We start from the raw sequence: 7,500 nt of genomic DNA, 5'->3' as shown, positions 1-7,500 counted from the left end.
TTAATTACTGTCTTATCGTTTCGTCGAGAATGTGGGATCTTCAAAAAAGGATATTAAAATGCTTTTTATAGGTTTTCCCCTAAACTAAAATTCGCAGTATATCCTTTTGAAATTCAATGTAAGTATTCTGCCTCGCGCTGATTCGTGTCCTATAAATCATCACATGTTGCACTTTTGGGGAAACATCGAGGGGAGGGGTGGGGATGGGGGAGGGGGGTGGATGGAGTGGGTGAGTGATTAATGAGTAAAGCAATATCTAAAATACTCTCCCCACCCATCCCGCTAACACACACACACACACACATTTCCTTCTGACACACTTTCATATCGCATTTCATCTCTTTAGATTTATCTTTGTCTGTTTATCTAGATTTACTGATTTTTCTTTTTTTTTCACAGGGCGTGTTTTTCTGCAAAAGTTTTCTCTGGAAATTGGTGGCATATCTCATTTGAATGCCTGGGGCATTTTGCAGTGCTGAACTAGCGTTCAAAAATAAGCAGAATATAATAATAATAATAATGTTTGGAAAAAAACTCTCTCTCGCTAGGTTATATAGATGTCCATAAAGTCCCAGTACCATTACAAGTATTTATTGCCCAGAATGGTACTGGGACTTTATGGACGCCCCGTGCAATGTTCTAAGGGGTCTACAATAATAAAAATGTTAAATGTTCGTGTATAATTTCTGAACACTTCATAAAAGCTTTCGAACCCTTTCTTGGGTTCATCTTCAGTCCAAAAATTGGACTGAAGATGAACCCAGGGAATGGTCCGAAAGATTTTATGAAGTGTTTATAAATTTTACACGAACTTTTAACATTTATATTATTGTGGACCCCTCACAACAAATAATAATAATAATAATAATAATAATAATAATAATAATAATAATAATAATAATAATAATAATAATAATAATAACATTGATCCAGCAATGCCAGGCTTCAAGACCTACATCTGTTTCAACATGGCCGACAAATCCTAATTTGCCTACGGATGCATAATTAACAACGCCATTTGCCCTTCTACTGTATACGTATTCAGCATCCAAAATGTACCTATAGTGAAGGTATATAGAATACCTTGGTATAGTGATTTCCAAAGGACGTTCTGAGAAAGATTTATATATAATAATCATTTTCCAACATGGCCTCCATGTGACATGACAATGACGTCACTCAAAGATGATAAAACTCGCATATGTCTGTGTTTACAGTGTATTCTATACTGATACGATTGTGTACACACGCACACAGGCTATGAATGTATGTATATATTACCATACATACATACATTTATGTATGTATGTATGAAATCGGAATTACGATCTCAAAGCTATTATATAACTTTTGGGCCCCGTAAGGCGGTTAGCTAATGTCGTCAGTGAATCTTAAGCGGTACACTGTAGACATTACTTAAGGTTCATTGTAGCGTTTCTTCGGTCCCTAATTGCAAGTCCTTTTATTCCTTTTACTGTACCTCCATTCATATTCTCTTCCTTCCATCTTACTTTCCACCCTCTCCTAATAGTAGTTGGTTCATAGTGCAACTGCTTTGAGGTTTTCCTCCTGTTACACCTTTCAAACCTCTGTATCGTCAATTTCCGTTTCAGTGCTGAATGGCCTCGTAGGTCCCAGCGCTTGGTCTTAGGCCTGGAGTCTATATTCTATTCTATTCTGTATAAGGAATTTTCCAGTCGCCGTCCTGGAAAAGGTCTTTCTAGGCTTTCGGGAAAATCCAATATGGCCGCCATATTACATGGCCGGCGTAATCCAAGGAAATGAAGTAGACGCTCGTATTTCAGGTATATTACAGGTGTTACGGGGTTTAGAGTCATCAGAATTCGTTCAGGCGTTTTGCCTCTATGTTTGCCCCACAATCTGACACTTTAATCATAGTAATCGGAATAAAGGGTGTATGAACATAATCGGTATGAGCACGCGGTAACATAATTTACAAGCTATTAACACATACGTAACTCTTCTTCGGTTTCAGTTGCTTAATGATACAGACAAACGCTATTGAGACTTGATACGTTATTTAATTCACTGGCACTGGCCAAACGCAGCGTGCCTGTGTGTGAGTCATATTTTTATTTTACACCAATAACAATCTAAAATAATACTTTGGCTAAAACTATTATATCGCTTGCCCTCTGTACAATGTTCCTTTTTGGTCATATTTTCTTTGTACCCACATTTATGCCCTCTTGTTCTGTGTACCCACATTTATGCCCTCTTGTTCTGTGTACCCACATTTATGCCCTCTTATTCTCTGTGTACCCACATTTATGCCCTCTTATTCTCTGTGTACCCACATTTATGCCCTCTTATTCTCTGTGTACCCACATTTATGTCCTCTTATTCTCTGTGTACCCACATTTATGCCCTCTTATTCTCTGTGTACCCACATTTATGTCCTCTTATTCTCTGTGTATCCACATTTATGCCCTCTTATTCTCTGTGTACCCACATTTATGCCCTCTTATTCTCTGTGTACCCACATTTATGCCCTCTTATTCTCTGTGTACCCACATTTATGCCCTCTGGTGCATAAGCATAGACGACCACAGTCTTTGCAACGCCAGTTGATAATCGTCACCCACCAATCGTCTCTATACACTTAATGGTTGAAGCTCCCGTGACCATAATGTCTCAAGAGCAGAATCCCAAGCGTTTGTGACTCTCTCTTTTTTCGAATGACCTCGGTATCGTTTTGGTGTGGACTTCTAATGTTGATTCCTTTATTCCTTCCAAATTTTTTGTTCTTGCGACATTTCGATCCTCCTTTTTTTTTTTTTTTCAAATTTGGAGTTCTTTCAAATTTTAATTCCTGCCATATTTTGATTCATTTCAAATGTTGGTGGAATCTTTCACATTTTTCTTCCTTTCAAGAGTTTTATTATTATTTTTTTTTTTTTGGTTCCCTTCAAAAGTTGTATTTTTTTATTTTTTAGATTTTTATTCATTTCAAAAGTTTTATTTTTTTAAGATTTTTATTCCTTTCAAAAGTTTTATTTTTTTTAAACAGTTTTTTTATTCCTTTCAAAAGTTTTATTTTTTTTTTTATTCCTTTAAAAAATTTTTCTGAAAATTTTTTATTCCTTTCAAAAGTTTTATTTTTGAAAAATTGTTTATTCCTTTCAAAAGTTTTATTTTTTAAAATTTTGATTCCCTTTAAAAAAATTTCATTTTGATTCCTTTCAAAAAAAAACGAAAAAAAATTTTTTATTTTGATTCCTTTCAAAAGTTAATTTTTTTAATTTTGATTCCTCTCAAATTCTGATTTTACAAATACATTTAAATAAAATGTTATCATTTTAAAAATGGTGATTCCTTTCAAGTTTTGATACCTTTAAAAATTTTGATTCTTTTTAACATTTTGATCTTTTTCAAGTTTTTAATTCTTTTATAAACTTGACCCTGACCTGGTAGCTTATTGTTTAGTGATGTAACACCTAGATACGTCGTGCCCTCATAGCCTGGGCAACTACCCTCCCTCCATTCAATGCTTGCAGATTGTAAACTTAAGAATGTTTCATCTATTCTTCTCCTCTCTTACGCAATGCTATCGATTCCTTGTTCTTAGTCTACCCAGATTTTCTACAGTAAAAGGAGGAAGTCAGAGAGAAATAACATGAGAGAGAGAGAGAGAGAGAGAGAGAGAGAGAGAGAGAGGAGAGAGAGAGAGAGAGGGAGGGTCGTGTGGGTTACGTCTGTAAAAAGTCAGCCATTAAAAAAAAGACGGATGATTTACCTTTGTTTCATTAGAAAGCAGAGAGAGATAAAAAGGGGAGAGAGAGAGAGAGAGAGAGAGAGAGAGAGAGAGAGAGAGAGAGAGAGAGAGAGAGAATTACGGCTGTAATAAAGATCAGCCATTAAAAAATATTAAGACGAATGGTGTTTTAGCTTTGTTGCAATAGAAAGGCAGAGAGAGAGAGAGAGAGAGAGAGAGAGAGAGAGAGAGAGAGAGAGGAGGTTACGGCTAAAGAAAATGTTTTTTGCATTAGATCATATATAGCTTTCTAAGTAAAAATCTCAATGTTAAAAAATAGCAAAACAAGTGCAGTTTCCTATTCGTAAATCATATTGTTATTATTATTATTATTATTATTATTATTATTATTATTATTAATTATTATTATATTATTATTAGCTCTGCACTTTCGGAACGTAACGCTTGGGTTCATCTTCAACTTCAGAGAACATCTGTGGTGTGGTGACATTCGGTGTGTGTGTGTGTGTGGTGTGTGCGACGGACGCTGCTAAAAGAAGTTTGCGATTGTCGTCTGTGTGTCACGCTTTTTTTAATAAGCTTCGAGTGCCTGGCGGCCTCTGATGAAATGAGAAGTCTTGACGGCAGGGCCAGCGTCTATTGGTTCTCGATGCCAGACTGCGGGGACAGATTGGTTTTTGATGACATTTATATGCACGTGTGGGGGGCGTGTGTATCTGAATTAATATTTATGTTTGATAACATGTTCAATATATATATATATATCATATATATCTATATATATATATATGTGTGTGTGTGTGTGTGTGTGTGTGTGTGTGTGTGTGTGTGTGTGTAAAGGGGGGGGTTGGGTTTTAAAAAAAAAAAAAAATTTCTTCTGTTAACAAACAGGATACGTCTCAAGTATAAAGGCCCATAAAAACACTCGGGTTTCAGCTAAATATAGTCCCTTAACTTTAAACCAGAGTGTTTTAATGGGCCTTTTAATTGTGATATAGTATATTATATATATATATATCTATATATATATTATATATATATATATATATATATATATATATTTGAATTTTTATCACATCACTGGGATTCATATACATGCATTAACCTACAAATGTCCTTTAGCATCCAATTCGCTCTATCTCGGAATCAATACATTTTCATATATGATAACCGAAGGCGAATTGAATTCCCCTTCGGTTAACATATGTGAAAATATATTAATTCCTAGGTAGAGCCAATTGGATATTAAAGGACAGTTGTTGCTTAATGAATATATATATCCTTTTTAATTTTTTTTCATTAAAGTACGGCGCCAGAAAGGTTTATCCTTCAGCTTCTAAACTAATGTTTTAGGATGAAGTTGCTGGCCCTATGGCTCTGGCCTCACGTTTCTGGCTCAGCATCTGGTCACCCATCCAAGATCGAGTGTTAATTAACTTCCCTGACCGAGAAATATGGATAAAATCTCTATATCGTTGGCTGCCCAGTTCACTCTCTTCCGTTGAAGCCTAATTTACTGGAATATCCCAACAGTATTTGCTGGATCTGATTTTTCGTGATGAGCGGTTATTATCCCAAATGCGTCTGAGCCCGGTAGAATTATATAATAAGAATTATCTTCCTTATTGATACAATTCTCCGGACTCTTCTTCGACGATTCCGAAGACGAAGCTTCCAATCCTTCCCATGATGAGGAAAGGAAAGTTCCAAAGCACAAACTGTTGTCAAGTTGAGTTGAATTATTTGGCCTAAAATACTGGGACTTATGAGGTTATTCAGCGCTGAAATGGAAATTGACAGCAAGAAGGAGGTTTGAAAGGTGTAACGGGAGGAAAACCTCAAAGCAGTTGCACTATGAATCAAGTGTTAGGAGAGGGTAGGAAAATAAGATGGCAGAAAGAATATATGAACGGAGGTACAGTAAAAGGAACGAAAGGTTGTTGCAGCTAGGGGCTGAAGGCACGCTGCAAAGAACCTTAAGTAATGCCTACAGTGCACCGCATGAGGTGCACTGCCGGCAATACCCTCCTACGGGGACAAACTGTTGTCAACTGGAGCCTAATTTTAAACCTTGGCTACTTTTTCCTTGGCCAAGAAAATTAACGAAAAATTTACTCGTGGGACCCAGCGAACGAACAAACTAATCGATTTGCTTTCGGAGTTTATCAGTGTACCCTGTTGAGGTTTAGTGTACCTGGATAAGACGATTGAGTTGTGAGGTACCGTCTTTCATATTCGACTGGGTAGTATTTTTAGTGTGGGGTTCCGGGTTGCATCCTGCCTCTTTAGGAGTCCATCACTTTTCTTACTATGTGCGCCGTTTCTAGGATCGCACACTCTTCTTCTTCATGAGTCCTGGAGCTACTTCGGCATCTACTAGTTTTTCCAGGTTCCTTTCCAAGGATCCTTGGGAATCGTGCCTCATAGTGTTCCTATAATTATGGGTACAATTTCCACCGGCATATTATTATTATTATTATTATTATTATTATTATTATTATTATTATTATTATTACTATTTTTTTTCCAGGTTCTTTTTCGGGGATCTTGGGATCGTGCCTCCTAGTGTTCCTATGAATTATGGGTACAATTTCACCGGCATATGCTATATCCTTCTTATTTCTATTTTCAGGTCTTGATACTTATTATTATATTATTATTATTATTATTATTATTATTATTATTATTATTATTATTATTATATAATGGGCCACTGACTTGAAATTATTGAAGCTTCCAAAGAATATTAAAAGGTGTTTCATTAGGAGGAATTAAGAGGAGGTGAAGGAAAATGCGAGAAGATACACCACTTATTAAAAAAACGATAAAAAAAAAATAATAAATAGATAGATAAAAATGTATGAAAATGCCAGGAGACAGTATCAAGGTATTAGTAGCAACAGCAGTAGTAGTAGTATAGTAGTAGTATTAGTATAAAGCCATCGTCTTGCCATGATGATAATGCTTTCAAAAATTTCATTTCCTCCAAGCAGATTATCCTGGGAGCGAATTCTGCGCAGAAAGTCGCGAGTGTGTCAACTGCGGCGCCGTTCAGACGCCCCTCTGGAGGAGGGACGCCACGGGCCACTACCTCTGCAACGCCTGCGGCCTCTACACCAAGATGAACGGCATCAACAGGCCTCTCATTAAACACTCCAGAAGGCTGGTGAGGCTCCTGGCTGGATGGGTGGCCATTAGTTCTGTTACTATTATTATTAATTTTTTTTTCTCCAAGTAATTGCTGCCTCAGCTGCATTCATTACTCTTAATAAAAACATGTTTAAAAAGAGGGTTTACTTCCAGCATGCTATTATTATTATTATTATTATTATTATTATTATTATATTATTATTAGTTATTATTATTATTATTATATTATTATTATTATTATTATTACTATTATTATATTATTATTATTATTATTATTACTATTATTATTATTATTATTATTATTATTATTATTATTATTATTATTATTATTATTATTATTAAAAGTAATTGCTACCTCAGCTGCATTAATTACTCTTAATAAAACATGCTTAAAAGAGGGTTTACTTCCAGCTTGTTATTATTATTATTATTATTATTATTATTATTATTATTATTATTTTATTAAAAGTAATTGCCACCTCAGCTGCTTTAATTACTCTTAACAAAACATGTTTAAAAGAGGGGTTACTTCCAGCATATTATTATTTATTATTATTATTATTATTATTATTATTATTATTATTGATTATTATTATTAACTTGAAAATATTTTG

The 7,500-nt window shown here is 34.9% G+C and overlaps 1 pseudogene; it reads left to right on the top strand.

Moving 5' to 3' along the window:
• Window positions 1-7,500, top strand: part of LOC135203546 (transcription factor GATA-4-like) — a 130,084-nt pseudogene that overhangs the window by 113,273 nt on the left and 9,311 nt on the right.

Source organism: Macrobrachium nipponense, chromosome 36 (genome assembly GCF_015104395.2).
Source record: "Macrobrachium nipponense isolate FS-2020 chromosome 36, ASM1510439v2, whole genome shotgun sequence".
NCBI classification, from domain to species: domain Eukaryota; kingdom Metazoa; phylum Arthropoda; class Malacostraca; order Decapoda; family Palaemonidae; genus Macrobrachium; species Macrobrachium nipponense.
The sequence above is the reverse complement of the archived record's forward strand: the minus strand, read 5'-3'. Positions and strand labels throughout refer to the sequence as shown.